Genomic DNA, 17,393 nt, shown 5'->3' on the forward strand with positions numbered 1-17,393 from the left:
CAAAGCATCCACCTGGAGATTGCTAAGGGTTTAATGAAGCTGTAAGTAAAATTGAAGGAAAGCAAGCAATATCTTTTTAGCCATGAATGAGCACAATCAACATAAATTCTATTTAGCTTCCCACCTGTGAAAACTATATGAAAACGGTAACCAGATTCAGTAACCTAATCCAGACACCCAAAGCAGGGTTTGTTTTTGAATTTTTTTGTGGTTTACATCGATTTCTCCATTGTTAATATCCAGCAAACTTTTGACTGAATCCAGTCCTCAATCCTCGTGGCGATTAGCAGAGAGACGGAAGTTTTATTATGCTTATCCTTTTGCCAATGCACAAATGCTAGAAGCCACCCTCATTGAGAAGTCCTGTAGTATGTAACAGAAAATTATATCCCAGCTATACGATGGTAAATTTTCTATTATATTCTTTATTTTTCAAGTAAATTCTACAGAATCCTACTAAATACAGTGTATGGAGCTACTGTGTAAGGGCCTCCTGAATTTTACCTTGAGCAAAAAAAATAGAATCTTAAAGGATCTCTCTTAGTCGTTCTATAGCTCAGACCTCCCATGGGTGCTAACAAGAATTAGACATGTATCAAAGAGGGAACAGAGCTAAATGTTGAGAGTCTCTCTTGATTAGAATATGTTAATAAAAAATTTAAGTTGACATTTATGCAATGGTGGCTAAAAACAGTATTCTATCTATTGAGACATTTCTAGGAACTGATCCTGCCATACATCCTTACTTGAGTAATCCTTTCAGACAGCTGCAGCAGCACAGGAGCTAGCAAACAGAGCTCTAAACAGGGGAGTTTGAGTGTGAGTTTGCAAGGGGCGTTTGTATTGTGGTGCTTGTTTGGGGTTTGCTTTTGCTGGGGGGGGGTGGTCTTTTTGGTGTGGCTTGTGTTTCCCAAATTAACAGGATTTAGGTGGGAAGGCGATGACAGATACAGAGGAAGCTGTGGGAGTGACTCCTGTAGTGGAAGACACATTGAGGATGACTGGATGTGGAAGCTGTGGTATGTACATGATCCTGGAGTGGGGAACCAGTAAGAGTTTTTTCTGCATGAAATGCCGTCTGATAGAGCTGATGGAGGAAAAGATCCGAGATTTGGAGATGCAGGTGGAAAGTCTCGTTGAGTTTAGGAAGGGGTTTGAGCAGATGATGGAGCAAAGATATGAGGTATCTGAAGGAAAAAGCTCAGACTCACAGATGGAAGCAGGGCTGGGGAATTTTGAGGGGAGACTGGGTGAGGAAAGTGGTCAGTGGAAGCATGTGACTAAAAGAACCAAGCAGAGGAAAAGACGGGCTAGTGAAGGAGAAATAGAGCTTAGGAATAGGTTTGCAGAGTTGGAAAATGAAGAAGGGGCTCAGCAGGTACTTGTTGAAGGTGGAAGGGTAAGGAAGAAGAGAAGGGAGGCTAGTCCTATAAGAAAAGCGGAAGAGTCAAGGGAGACTACACCAAATATGAGCCCCAGGAGGATACAGGAAGGGTTGAAGAGGATTATAAGGGAAAATAGGAATGGAAAGAACTTGCAGCCAGAGAGAACAGGGGAGAGACTGGAGAATAGCACCGTCACCAGGAAAAGGCAGGTCTATGTGATCGGGGACTCTTTATTGAGAAGAATAGACAGGCCTGTAACTAGAGCTGATCCAGAGAACAGAAGAGTGTGCTGTCTTCCGGGTGCTAAGATACGGGATGTAGACCTGAGGTTGAAAAGGATCCTAAAGGGAGCGGGAAAGAATCCCCAAATTATCCTTCATGTGGGAACAAATGATACGGCTAGATTCTCGCTGGAAAGTATTAAGGGAGACTATGCTAGGCTGGGGAAGACGCTTAAGGAAATTGAGGCTCAGGTGATCTTTAGCGGGATCCTTCCTGTTCCTAGAGAAGGGCAACAAAGGTGTGACAAGATTATGACTAGGAGTACTTGTGGCACCTTAGAGACTAACAAATTTATTAGAGCATAAGCTTTCGTGAGCTACAGCTCACTTCATCGGATGCATTTGGTAGAAAAAACAGAGGGGAGATTTATATACACACACAGAGAACATGAAACAATGGGTTTATCATACACACTGTAAGGAGAGGTTTCAGAGTAGCAGCCGTGTTAGTCTGTATGCTTAATAAATTTGTTAGTCTCTAAGGTGCCACAAGTACTCCTTTTCTTTTTACTGTAAGGAGAGTGATCACTTAAGGTAAGATAGAGACTGGGAATGGATGAGTCATTACACAAAGTAAAACTATTTCCCCATGTTATTTCTCCCCCCCACCCCACCCCCCACTGTCCTCTGATATTCTTGTTAACTGCTGGAATTAGCCTACCTTGCTTGTCACCATGAAAGGTTTTCCTCCTTTCCCCCCCCTGCTGCTGCTGATGGCTTATCTTAAGTGATCACTCTCCTTACAGTGTGTATGATAAACCCATTGTTTCATGTTCTCTGTGTGTGTATATAAATCTCCCCTCTGTTTTTTCCACCAAATGTATCCGATGAAGTGAGCTGTAGCTCACGAAAGCTTATGCTCTAATAAATTTGTTAGTCTCTAAGGTGCCACAAGTACTCCTTTTCTTTTTGCGAATACAGACTAACACGGCTGCTACTATGAAACCTAAGATTATGACTGTCAACAGATTCATAGATTCATAGATACTAAGGTCAGAAGGGACCACTCTGATCATCTAGTCCGACCTCCTGCACAGCGCAGGCCACAGAATGTCACCCACCCACTCCTATGAAAAACCTCACCCATGTCTGAGCTATTGAAGTCCTCAAATCATGGTTCAAAACTTCAAGGAGCAGAGAAGCCTCCCTCCAGTCAACCATGCCCCATGCTACAGAGGAAGGCGAAAAACCTCCAGGGCCTCTCCAATCTGCCCTGGAGGAAAATTCCTTCCCGACCCCAAATATGGCAATCAGCTAAACCCTGAGCATGTGGGCAAGATTCACCAGCCAGATACCCAGGAAAGAATTTTCTATAGTAACTCAGATCCCATCCATCTAATATCCCATCTCAGGGGATTTGGCCTATTTACCCTGAATATTTAAAGATCAGTTACTTACCAAAATCCCATTATCCCATCATACCATCTCCTCCATAAATTTATCGAGTAGAATCTTAAAACCAGATAGATCTTTTGCCCCCACTGCTTCCCTTGGAAGGTTATTCCAAAACTTCACTCCTCTGATGGTTAAAAACCTTCGTCTGATTTCAAGTCTAAACTTCCTGGTGGCCAGTTTATACCCATTTGTGCTTGTGTCCACATTGGTGCTGAGCTTAAATAATTCCTCTCCCTCTCCTATATTTATCCCTCTGATATATTTATAGAGAGCAATCATATCTCCCCTCAACCTTCTTTTAGTTAGGCTAAACAAGCCAAGCTCCTTAAGTCTCCTTTCATAAGACAAGTTTTCCATTCCTCGGATCATCCTAGTAGCCCTTCTCTGTACCTGCTCCAGTTTGAATTCATCCTTTTTAAACATGGGAGACCAGAACTGCACACAGTATTCTAGGTGAGGTCTCACCAGTGCCTTGTATAACGGTACTAAAACCTCCTTATCCCTACTGGAAATGCCTCTCCTGATGCATCCCAAAACCGCATTAGCTTTTTTCACAGCCATATCACATTGGCAGCTCATAGTCATCCTATGATCAACCAATACTCCAAGGTCCTTCTCCTCTTCCGTTACTTCTAATTGATGCGTCCCCAGCTTATAACTAAAATTCTTGTTATTAATCCCTAAATGCATAACCTTACACTTCTCACTATTAAATTTCATCCTATTACTATTACTCCAGTTTACAAGGTCATCCAGATTCTCCTGTATAATATCCCGATCCTTCTCCGAATTGGCAATACCTCCCAGCTTTGTATCATCTGCAAACTTTATTAGCACACTCCCACTTTTTGTGCCAAGGTCAGTAACAAAAAGATTAAATAAGATTGGTCCCAAAACCGATCCCTGAGGAACTCCACTGGTAACCTCCCTCCAACCTGACAGTTCACCTTTCAGTAGGACCCGTTGCAGTCTCCCCTTTAACCAATTCCTTATCCACCTTCTGATGTTCAAATTGATCCCCATCTTCTCCAATTTAACTAATAATTCCCCATGTGGCACGGTATCAAATGCCTTACTGAAATCTAGGTAAATTAGATCCACTGCATTTCCTTTATCTAAAAAATCTGTTACTTTTTCAAAAAAGGAGATTAGGTTGGTTTGGCACGATCTACCTTTTGTAAAACCATGTTGTATTTTGTCCCATTTACCATTGACTTCAATGTCCTTAACTAATTTCTCCTTCAAAATTTTTTCCAGGACCTTGCATACTACAGATGTCAAACTAACTGGCCTGTAGTTACCCGGATCACTTTTTTTTCCTTTCTTAAAAATAGGAACTATATTAGCAATTCTCCAATCATTCGGTACTATTCCTGAGTTTACAGATTCATTAAAAATTCTTGCTAATGGGCTTGCAATTTCAGGTGCCAATTCCTTTAATATTCTTGGATGAAGATTATCTGGGCCCCCCGATTTAGTCCCATTAAGCTGTTTCAGTTTCGCTTCTACCTCTGATATGGTAATATCTACCTCTATATCCTCCTTCCCATTTGTCATGCTACCATTATCCCCAAGATCCTCTTTAGCCTTATTAAAGACTGAGGCAAAGTATTTGTTTAGATATTGGGCCATGCCTAGATTATCTTTAACCTCCTCTCCATCCTCAGTGTTAAGCGGCCCCACTTCTTCCTTCTTAGTTTTCTTCTTATTTATATGGCTATAGAACCTTTTACTATTGGTTTTAATTCCCTTTGCAAGGTCCAACTCTACTCGACTTTTAGCCTCTCTGACTTTATCCCTACATCTTCTGACCTCAATTAGGTAGGTTTCCTTGCTGATCCCTCCCATCTTCCACTCCCTGTATGCTTTCTGCTTCTTCATAATCACCTCTCTAAGATGCTTGCTCATCCAGCTTGGTCTACAACTCCTTCCTATGAATTTTTTCCCCTTTCTTGGGATACAGGCTTCCGATAGCTTCTGCAGTTTTGATTTAAAGTAATCCCAGGCCTCAACTGCCTTTAGATCCATAAGTTCTTCAGTCCAATCCACTTCCCTAACCAATTGCCTTAATTTTTGAAAGTCAGCCCTTTTGAAATCAAAAACCCTAGTTGCAGATTTATTTTTGTTAATCCTTCCATTTAGTTTGAACTGAATTAGCTCATGATCACTTGAGCCAAGATTGTCCCCTACAACCATTTCTTCTATGAGATCCTCGCGACTCACCAAAATTAAATCTAAAATGGCATCCCCTCTAGTCGGTTCAGCAACTACTTGTTGAAGGAATCCATCAGCTATCGCATCTAGGAAAATCTGAGCCCTATTATTATTACTAGCACTGGTCTTCCAGTCTATATCTGGGAAGTTAAAGTCTCCCATGATCACACAGTTTCCATTAGTATTTACTTTATTAAAGACATCAAAAAGGGCTCTATCCATAACCAAATTAGATCCCGGAGGTCTATAGCACACCCCAAGCACTATCATAGGAGAGGCTTTACTAGTTTTCTTCCCCAATGTAATTTTTGCCCAGACAGACTCTGTCTTATCCATTGCATCGCTTCTTATTTCTTTACATTCTAACTCATCGTTGATATACAATGCTACTCCACCCCCTTTACCTTTGTTTCTGTCTTTCCTAAACAGCACATGATGGCTTAGGCAGTGGTGCTATAAGGAGGGCTTTGGGATGTATGGCCACTGGGAGGCATTCACGGACAGAGGACAGTTCTCTTGGGATGGACTTCATCTGAGTAGGGAAGGAAATAGACTTCTAGGATCAAGGCTGGCACAACTGATAAAGAGAGCTTTAAACTAGGAATTAGGGGGAGATGGTTGGGAGATGTCCAGGAAATCTCCATGCCAGATTTTAGCATTGAGAGGGAAGAAGAAGAAGTAAGAGGATACAGCCGTGGGTAGGAGAATGTATATAAGGAGCGAGGGCGGTGTGGATACTAGTCTAATAGGTTATACAGGCTGTAGAATGACTGTGTCTAATAGGGTACAAAATGTGAGCGAGGCCAAACAGCAAAAATTAAGATGTTTATACACCAATGCGAGGAGCCTAGGTAACAAAATGGAGGAACTAGAGCTACTGGTGCAGGAAGTGAAATCAGATATTATAGGGATAACAGAAACATGGTGGAATAGTAGTCATGACTGGACTACAGGTATTGAAGGGTATGTGCTGTTTAGGAAAGACAGAAACAAAGATAAAGGTGGTGGAGTAGCATTGTATATCAATGATGAGGTAGAATGTAAAGAAATAAGAAGCGATGCAATGGATAAGACAGAGTCCGTCTGGGCAAAAATTACACTGGGGAAGAAAACTAGTAAAGCCTCTCCTACGATAGTGCTTGGGGTGTGCTGTAGACCTCCGGGATCTAATTTGGATATGGATAGAGCCCTTTTTAATGTCTTTAATAAAGTAAATACTAATGGAAACTGTGTGATCATGGGAGACTTTAACTTCCCAGATATAGACTGGAGGACCAGTGCTAGTAATAATAATAGGGCTCAGATTTTCCTAGATGCGATAGCTGATGGATTCCTTCATCAAGTAGCTGCTGAACCGACTAGAGGGGATGCCATTTTAGATTTAATTTTGGTGAGTAGCGAGGACCTCATAGAAGAAATGGTTGTAGGGGACAATCTTGGCTCAAGTGATCATGAGCTAATTCAGTTCAAACTAAATGGAAGGATTACAAAAATAAATCTGCAACTAGGGTTTTTGATTTCAAAAGGGCTGACTTTCAAAAATTAAGGAAATTAGTTAGGGAAGTGCATTGGACTGAAGAACTTATGGATCTAAAGGTAGAGGAGGCCTGGGATGACTTTACATCAAAACTGCAGAAGCTATCGGAAGCCTGTATCCCAAGAAAGGGGAAAAAATTCATAGGAAGGAGTTGTAGGCCAAGCTGGATGAGCAAGCATCACAGAGAGGCAATTAAGAAGAAGCAGAAAGCATACAGGGAGTGGAAGATGGGAGGGATCAGCAAGAAAAGCTACCTAATTGAGGTCAGAACATGTAGGGATAAAGTGAGACAGGCTAAAAGTCGAGTAGAGTTGGACCTTGCAAAGGGAATTAAAACCAATAGTAAAAGGTTCTATAGCCATATAAATAAGAAGAAAACTAAGAAAGAAGAAGTGGGGCCGCTTAACACTGAGGATGGAGTGGAGGTTAAAGATAATCTAGGCATGGCCCAATATCTAAACAAATACTTTGCCTCAGTCTTTAATAAGGCTAAAGAGGATCTTAGGGATAATGGTAGCATGACAAATGGGAATGAGGATATGGAGGTAGATATTACCATATCTGAGGTAGAAGCGAAACTGAAACAGCTTAATGGGACTAAATCGGGGGGCCCAGATAATCTTCATCCAAGAATATTAAAGGAATTGGCACCTGAAATTGCAAGCCCATTAGCAAGAATTTTTAATGAATCTGTAAACTCAGGAGTAGTACCGAATGATTGGAGAATTGCTAATATAGTTCCTGTTTTTAAGAAAGGAAAAAAAAGTGATCCAGGTAACTACAGGCCAGTTAGTTTGACATCTGTAGTATGCAAGGTCCTGGAAAAAATTTTGAAGGAGAAATTAGTTAAGGACATTGAAGTCAATGGTAAATGGGACAAAATACAAAATGGTTTTACAAAAGGTAGATCGTGCCAAACCAACCTAATCTCCTTTTTTGAAAAAGTAACAGATTTTTTAGATAAAGGAAATGCAGTGGATCTAATTTACCTAGATTTCAGTAAGGCATTTGATACCGTGCCACATGGGGAATTATTAGTTAAATTGGAGAAGATGGGGATCAATATGAACATCAAAAGGTGGATAAGGAATTGGTTAAAGGGGAGACTGCAACGGGTCCTACTGAAAGGCGAACTGTCAGGTTGGAGGGAGGTTACCAGTAGAGTTCCTCAGGGATCGGTTTTGGGACCAATCTTATTTAATCTTTTTATTACTGACCTTGGCACAAAAAGTGGGAGTGTGCTAATAAAGTTTGCAGATGATACAAAGCTGGAAGGTATTGCCAATTCAGAGAAGGATCGGGATATTATACAGGAGGATCTGGATGACCTTGTAAACTGGAGTAATAGTAATAGGATGAAATTTAATAGTGAGAAGTGTAAGGTTATGCATTTAGGGATTAATAACAAGAATTTTAGTTATAAGTTGGGGACGCATCAATTAGAAGTAATAGAAGAGGAGAAGGACCTTGGAGTATTGGTTGATCATAGGATGACTATGAGCTGCCAATGTGATATGGCTGTGAAAAAAGCTAATGCGGTTTTGGGATGCATCAGGAGAGGCATTTCCAGTAGGGATAAGGAGGTTTTAGTACCATTATACAAGGCACTGGTGAGACCTCACCTAGAATACTGTGTGCAGTTCTGGTCTCCCATGTTTAAAAAGGATGAATTCAAACTGGAGCAGGTACAGAGAAGGGCTACTAGGATGATCCGAGGAACGGAAAACTTGTCTTATGAAAGGAGACTTAAGGAGCTTGGCTTGTTTAGCCAAACTAAAAGAAGGTTGAGGGGAGATATGATTGCTCTCTATAAATATATCAGAGGGATAAATACAGGAGAGGGAGAGGAATTATTTAAGCTCAGCACCAATGTGGACACAAGCACAAATGTGTATAAACTGGCCACCAGGAAGTTTAGACTTGAAATTAGACGCAGGTTTCTAACCATCAGAGGAGTGAAGTTTTGGAATAGCCTTCCAAGGGAAGCAGTGGGGGCAAAAGATCTATCTGGCTTTAAGATTCTACTCGATAAGTTTATGGAGGAGATAGTATGATGGGATAATGGGATTTTGGTAAGTAATTAATCTTTAAATATTCAGGGTAAATAGGACTAATCCCCTGAGATGGGATATTAGATGGATGGGATCTGAGTTACAAAGGAAAGAATTTTCTGTAGTATCTGGCTGGTGAATCTTGCCCATACGCTCAAGGTTCAGCTGATTGCCATATTTGGGGTCGGGAAGGAATTTTCTTCCAGGGCAGATTGGAGAGGCCTTGGAGGTTTTTCGCCTTCCTCTGTAGCATGGGGCATGGTTGACTTGAGGGAGGCTTCTCTGCTCCTTGAAGTCTTTAAACCATGATTTAAGGACTTCAATAGCTCAGACATAGGTGAGGTTTTTCATAGGAGTGGGTGGGTGAGATTCTGTGGCCTGCACTGTGCAGGAGGTCGGACTAGATGATCAGAATGGTCCCTTCTAACCTTAGTATCTATGAATCTATGATGTGAGCAGTCTCGCTGCAGTAAACTGGACTACTTGTGGGTCAAATTCACCCCTGTGCTGCAGGCTACCAAAAGGCCTGTATATCATTTATATCCTATTTTGAAGGAATAAGCAGACCTTTAGGGCACAGGCCTCTGCAAAAGGGTGAATTTCACTGTGTGTTTGTAAGAATTACAGAACAGGGCTCATAAACGGCCCAACACCATGGTCTTGAGGTACCAGGAGCATTCAAGGATATAGTATGAGAGTCTGTAAAGTAAAGTAAAGAAATAATCATATAGCATTTAGGAGTTATGTTCCAAATATAACGCATTGTACATATTAAATGTACAATGTTTAATAGAAGACTGGATAATTTAAATAAGTTAGTTGTTACAATACATTCTGATTTAAATTATATGTAGAAGTATTTTTACATTATGTTAACCAGGCACAAAGTGTGTGTTTGAATGCAGTGAGATTCTTATTGCTTCTATAACCAATATACATTTTGTTTTTGAGGCTGATTATCCACCACAACTCCCAAATCTTTTTCAGGAGTCACTGTTTCCTGGGATAAAGTTGCTCATTCTGGCAATTTTGTTCCTAGGTGTATATATTTACAGTTAGCCACCTTAGAACACATATTATTTGCTTGCAGCCAGCTTACCACGCGATCCAGATTGCTCTGAATCAGTGTCGTGTCCTCTTAATTTTTTGCCACTCCTCCAATTATTGTCATCTGCAAACTTTATTAGTGATGATTTTAGGTTTTCTTCTAGATCTTTAATAAAAATATTAAATAGCATAGGGCTAAGAACTGATCCCTGTGGGACCATTAGAAACACACCCTGCTTACAATTACATCATTAATCACATCATTGTAGTTTTTTTTAATCAAAATGTCTTGCGAAAGCAAGTCAAATTAGGGTGGTCCGGTGCCTAGTTTTCGACCAGAAAGTTCAGTTGAAAAGGGGACCTAACAATATCTGGAAAGTTCGGTTACTGTGAGCGGGAAGAGGTGGGGATACATCACCATCTCAGCCCCTACTCAGCCAGGGCTGCCTCCTACCTTCATCGGGTGGCTGCAGCTCCCAGCCCTGGCTCCGCATGCAAGTCCTTCCTGACCAAGGTAGGTGAGATGGGAAAAGCAGGGAGCAATGGGGGGCAGAAGAAGGAGAGGAATTGATGGGGGTGGGGCCTCAAGGGAAGAAATGGGGCAGAGGCAGGGCTTCAAGGAGAAGAGGAGGGGCAGGGGAGGTTCCGGCACTCCTGTTGGAGTGTCCGATTTTTAAATATTACCAAGTTGGCAACCCTAAGTCAAATGCCTTACAGAAGTCTAATATTACATCAACACTATTACCTTTATCAACCAAACTTGTAATTATAAAATATATCAAGTTAATTTGACAGGATCTATTTTCTATAACCCCTCATTGATTGGCATTAGTTATATTACCTTACTTTAATTAATTATTAACTGAGACCTGTATCAACCCTTCTATTATGTTGCCCAGGGATCCCTATAATTGCTGGGGTCATCCCATTTACCGTTTTAAAATATTGGCACAACATTTGTTTTTTTCTAGTCTTCTGGAACTTCCTCAGTGCTCCAAGACTTACTGAAAATCAATATTAATGGTCCAGCAAGTTCCTCAGCCAGCTGTTTTAAAATTATTGGATATGAGTTATCAGGACCTACTGATTTAAAATAGTCTAACTTTAGTAGCTGTTGATACACTACTGAAATGAAAAGAGTGCTGTAACATGATATGACTGCATCATCTGTCTCACCAAAGTTGAAGTCACTGCCAAGTTTCATTTCCAGAATGAAATAATCAAACTAACTTGCTTTGAATACAAAGTTTTCAGAAATCCTCCCACATGCACTTGAGCTATGTACATCACAAGAGGACTCCTGTATGGTCGTATTACTTTGCAGAGAACTCTGCACAAAAAGATTATCATGAGTACATCTTGTACATAGAGCATGCATGCATGGTTTGTTTTTTTTACCAGCTATGACAATGAAAGGAAGAGTTCAAAGGAAGAGTTCAAATCAAATTGGTTAAAAAAATTCCATCGCTTACTTAGATCAAATATGCAACATTAAAATGTACATATATGTCAGGGAAAGGAATAAATAGCTTTAACCAGTCACAGAAACAAGAATCTTAAACAGCAGAAGATTATAATTCTAGACTCTCAGTACAAATTGTATTCACCCTCAACCATACTATTTACACGAATATGTATGTATTGTGATACAGTATGGCCAGAGGGCAGCAGGAGAGTGTTAGAAGGGAGCCTTATTTCCTGTAAAAGGAAGAAAGTTTGCTATAGATTAATTAAAGCACCTGAAGCCAATTAGAGCACCTGAAGCCAGTCACCTGATTAACCCTCCCCCCCCACCACTTCAATCAGACAAGAGGAGGAGTTGAAGCAGAGTGGATTGGTGTTGGAGCAGAGAGCAGTTTGGAGGAGTTGAAGCAGAGTTGATTGATGTTGGAGCAGAGAGCAGTTTGGAGGAAAGCAGAGGAGAGTTTGGAGAAGTGCTGTGGTGGGCTAAGAAGATCAAGACCCTAGGTAAAGGGACACCTGGTTTGTGCAGAGGGAGGGCAGGAAGTCCCACAAGCTGACAGGCAGGAGAGGAAAGTAGCCCAGGGGAAGGAACCGCTAATTCAAGCGGTTTACCGCTATCCCTAGGGCCCCTGGGCTGGGACCCGGAGTAGAGGGTGGGCCCGGATCCCTTCCTCTCGGACATTAGTGGGGCAGTTAATACCCCAGTTCAGGGGCGAGAAATGTTGCCCTGAACCCTTCCCAAGAAGAGAAAGCGCGAGACCCATCCAAGTAGTGCCTGCAATTTGCCACAGTATGTATGTGTATACACGCACACCCACACACTCGGGGGGGCAAGGGATCTTTCCTGCTTAATTTCCTGTAAAGTATTACACATATCTATGACACTATATAAATAATACATACACACAGTAGGCTGTACAAAAGCTAGACGCGCACGTGCTGGCTGACAAAGGAAGGACTGGGTTGATGCTTCTGTGGATGAACTAGTCTCTTGGAACCGGAGTAGCCTCCTTTACCGTGAAGGCCAGGATGTTTGTGGAACCGACATATGTCAGGAGCTGCAAAGGCTGTTTTGGGCTAGATAGAATCCTATGAGAGCAAGACATTAGAAAAAGTACTCCACACATTTTTCTTTTTTTTGGCAGAAAATCTGTTGCTTTTGCACAAACATCACTCAATAATCAGGTTTAAACTTCATATAACTTACAAGCTGTTGAGTAAAAATTCCAGCCAGGCGATTCAGCAGTATCTAACTTTACTAAAAAAAAAACCCCAAACCCACACAACATAGTGATTCTGGAGAAAAACTACTGTCTAAATCACTCAACTTTATTTTCTAATGAAGGTTTTGTCTACACTGGTGCTTGTAGCCACTGGTTAAGAGACACTGATGTAGCTGCATCAGTGAAAATCTCAAGTCTAGAGATGGTACGGTGGTGTAAAGTGGCAATGGAACTGTGCATCTATCCCATTTTGTAACATGAGTTGAAGGTCCTACACTATGGAGTGCAGAAAAAAAGGCACTAAGAAAGATGTCTTAAGAGACCTCTGTGTTTTGAATTGGGCGTTCCAAATTGCAGAAGTAACTATAAATGAGTACAGAATTACAACTGTATAATCAAGGTTTGTTTTACTGCAACTCCAGAAGATCACTTGTTGTTTGATTAAGGTACTACTTGGTGCAAGTATGGGTGGCAGAATCAGGACCTGGGAGACTTAGTTTGACTTAATTTAAACTTCATCTAATCAACAAGCTTAATTTTAATGGACATTTAAATGGCTCGATTTCAAAGGATTTGGATACCCAATTTCCATTAGGTAGCTTGAGAGTGCTGAATTCTTTCAGGCCTTAAATCTTCAAATCAGGAACAATTTCTACAGTTTCAGAAGAGCCATTATTGAAACCAGCACCTGTTGTTGTCAGAATAACAAGGTGAAAGAGGCTCTTTTAATGTTTTAGAGGTTGTGATGTTCTTTGTATTTTACATTAATTTTAGACAGCGCATTAAGGTGCTGAACAAGGGGCTTTTATACATGGAAATCCGATTGCTTGGAACGACTTAGTCAAATAGATGCAAGAATATCATGCCATTCTACTTGTACCAATTCAAAATTTAAGTGGTATTTATGCCATGGACATAAATCTATTGCCACACCTGTGATATGAAGTCCCTGAATCTTATACAGGTCAGTAAACATCAATGCCCTGGTGTAAAATATTCATTATATGTCATTCATAGCATACTGATTTCCACCTTTGTCATTCACTAGTGGGTATTAATGTGATAATATGATTACTCTATTAAACAATGTTAGCCAATTCTGTTCCTAGGTAACAAGGATATAAAAAAGCTAAACTCATCTCTCTCTCTCTCTCTCTCTCTCGCACAGAGCATAGTGAGAGCAACATTCATATTATATGTAGTACAAATATTCCAGGAAGCCAGAGGAATCATTTGGGATGGTCCAAAGAGGTGTACAATGGGAAAAATTTAAAGGAACACTGTCAACTCAATTTTTTATACAATGCATAATTAGCATTCTTGTCTCATGAAAAGGATGCCTGTATTTACTTTTTTAAATTTTGCTCTAAAATGATTTTTTTTTGGCAGATCAACCTCTCTGTTTCATGTTGATAAAAAGACCAGCCTACAAATACAAATGTATACGTAGCCCAAGTAGGTGTTCATGTCTGGGTGCTGCTTACTGCAAAAGCAAATGCAGCTGCTTCTGGGGAAACCATGGAGGTTAAGCCACTCAAAAATCCTATGTGAGTGGCGGCCCCTGGAAGATCTTGAGTCTGGAGAGAGACTTCAAAAAAAATTCCTTGTGCCTGGGGTTTCCTCAGAAATATCCTGTGTACCATCCCCCTCCATGTATGGTTTAACACCAAGGAGAGTGTAGAGACATGAACCCTCATCTGGCTAGATTTGTGCACATAGGGGAAATTCCCATTAGGCTCATTATTCTTTGTAAGGAAAAAAAATTCCTCACTGATGACTGGGGCAGCATTGTTATCTTACACTTGTTTTCTGGACCATTTAATTGAAATCTTGTTAAAGGTGCAGCCTTTTTTTTTTTTTAACTTGTGTGTGAAAGTTGCTATCTAAGCTTTAGTGTAGAGCGGTGGCTGCTGGGAGCCAGTTGCAGCTCCTTAATACTCAGGACTTTGGCAGAAGTTAGGGAAGCAGGAGGCCTGCTCTAACTTCTGCCACTGGCTTAAGATCTACAATGCCATTTATGCCATTGGAGAATCAGATGTAGTGGAGCTCTGCTCCACCAACCTATGCCACCTTGCTGCCAGATACAAACCCTGTCTCCTCTTATGCTGGGGTAGGAGGGGCAGAGGACACAGATGTTAGGGAACTCTATGCTAATTCCAACTGTTTTAAAGCCACTTAACGACACATAGGTAGTGCAAATTGACCTTAGCGCAATGAAGACTCTGTCCATAGTGACTTCAAAAAGGTTGCCGTGGAAGACTTTGGCCCATGTGTGAGACTTGGGGTAACTAAGAGCCATTTCAACAAACACCAGTTTCAATAATGTCTTATATTGTCCTGAGTGTATACTGTTCAAACTAGATTGTCCCCTCTAGTGCACATATCTTCAGTGGTGTCCTCAGCATCACACTGCTGTGGGAATTTTCATGTACTTGGTGCGGTTTTGTCTCCAAGTCAGAATATTTTGGAAAATGGCAGTAAGCATAGTCTATGGAAAACTGCCCCACTTCCAACTCTGCCCTCATTTCCTCTCCCTGGCCCTCTCATTCCTCTGGCTCGTCCTTTCTTCTCACTTTGGTGCTCTTTTTATCGCCTTCTGCCACCCCCAGCACTCAACCTTTACCATTGAGACCCCATATGCTTGGAAAAGCCTCCCTATACTTACCCACCATGCCCCTATTCACCTCTCAGTCAAATCCCTTGTTATAATCCAGGTTTTACAGAAATCTTTTCCATCATCTCAAAAACATATAATCACTAACTGCTCTGAATTACTGCTCTAATTCTTGTCTTCTCTAATGCAGGGCTGATCTGGGACCTCTACTGTACATCCATACAGTGGAGTAAGAACCCACATCCTTTTGTGGGCTATCCATACTTTGGGTCCAGGCACGTGGGGCAAACAGGGCAATGCACCCTCCCTGAACCAGGTGGGCAGCAAGTGAGTAAGCGTCAGAAATGGGTGGAGCTCTACTCACCACCAGCACAATCAATAGGATTATTTGCAAACCAGAGAACTATCCAAGGTGAGTAATGATGGCAGAATTTGGCCTATTGTGAATAAACAGCCATGATATACGCTCAGCAGTTGAATATTAGGAAAAAAGCTAGTTGTTTGAGCAGGGGACTGGATTATAAACTCAGCTGTCATTCGTCTCCTGTGTTACTTTGGGCAAGTTACTCAGGTCAGTTTTTAAAAGTGTACACACTCTTTTGTACACATACATAAAACACCCAATACACTTAAGCAAAATAGATTTGTGCACATACACAGGCATGTGCACATACAAAGACATGTGAGATTCACCCCTGAGCAGAAGGTCTGCTCAGAGCCTCTATATTACTTAAGTCCTACATAAGCCCTCAAAATAGTAACTTGTGCACTTGACTTTTAGTCCTCTCTGTGCTTCATTTTATCCATGTGAACACTGGAAATAATAATGTCACATGACTTCACAAGATGGTGGTTGTTTAAGGAAACTTGTTGTGGTCCTTGGATGAAAGGTCAATAAGCACATAGTACTGTCATCTGATCACTAATGACTGCTACAAAGCCTGAAATGAAATTTATACCGAATGATCATGAACTGTTCTATGCAAGCTAAAAATGAAGGTAATTCACTCATCATAAAGAAACCACATCATCCCATTATCACAAATTTCTTGCTGCCCTTTTTCTTTGTGCTGCTTGTTACCTCTGGAATTTTTTCCAGTGAAGAGGAAAAACCCCAAACCAAGAACATCCAAAATCAAGCAGCTCTTCTTTGCTTGGCAAACAATGTGCGCACGCACACACATACACACACACACGTGCACATGCACCCTGTAAATCTAAGCAAAAAGAAGCTTATTCTATTAGATATATCTGAATCAAACAGCTTGTTTAGCTGTTACAAGTGGCTCCTATAACTACTACTTTTGGCAGAGGTACTACTATCCAGGTCTCTGCCAGATGTTTTTTTTTTAAATTCATCTCATCTGCCAGTATGTATGGTAGTAGCCTCTCAGACTCAAGAGAAGCTCCCACTGTAAGATATACAGCATTGTGCTAAAATGGACTGAATTTAAAAATAAAATTAAAAAGGAAAATGTGACAGTACCCTTTATTTTTTGGCAGGCAAAAGGAAAAGATCTCTAAAGAAATTGCTTGAAAGTGGCTAGTTACAACTTCACACTCATACCACTGGGTTTTATAATGCAAAGCAACAATCTCTGGGGATGCATGAGCTGACCTCCAAAACCTCTTTTCTGCTCTCTTTGTCAACATCTCCTACAAAGAGGCTGGCTACACCTGGCTGGAGACTGCAGTTATGCAGAAAGCAAGGTCAGAAAGGCAACATGGCTGCTAAAATAGGTTGACACCCCTGCCAGCAGCATGCCATTCATTGCTTCCAATTACCATCTTGTCATACTGCATGCAGGCAAAGCATTTGCTGATATGCTGCCTGTTTAAATTATACACTCTTATTACTGCCATTGTCTTGGAAAGGGAGAGGGATATTTTAATTCTTTATTCCATAACTCTGAACAGTTGTGGCTTTAGATGAGTAATAACATTCTGTTGCATAAATGAAATTCTCAGACATCTTCAGACATAACTAATTTGGGCTTCAGAGGGTGTTATGCCCTTTCCCTTTTTTATCAGAACATTAATTTTAAATAAAAACATATGCATAGGAGGAACAGATATCTAAATGTGATGTTTTTACACACACACACACACACACACACACACACACACACACACACACACACACACAGAGTTTAGTCCTTTTAGCACCTTCTAGGAAGTGAAA

At 40.9% G+C, this 17,393-nt stretch overlaps 1 protein-coding gene across 22 annotated transcripts in view; it reads right to left on the reverse strand.

Moving 5' to 3' along the window:
* The window catches only part of NLGN1 (neuroligin 1), a 615,380-nt gene that overhangs the window by 248,086 nt on the left and 349,901 nt on the right, over nt 1-17,393 (reverse strand). The window lies entirely within an intron of this gene.

Source organism: Dermochelys coriacea, chromosome 9 (genome assembly GCF_009764565.3).
Source record: "Dermochelys coriacea isolate rDerCor1 chromosome 9, rDerCor1.pri.v4, whole genome shotgun sequence".
Classification (NCBI taxonomy): Eukaryota; Metazoa; Chordata; order Testudines; family Dermochelyidae; genus Dermochelys; species Dermochelys coriacea.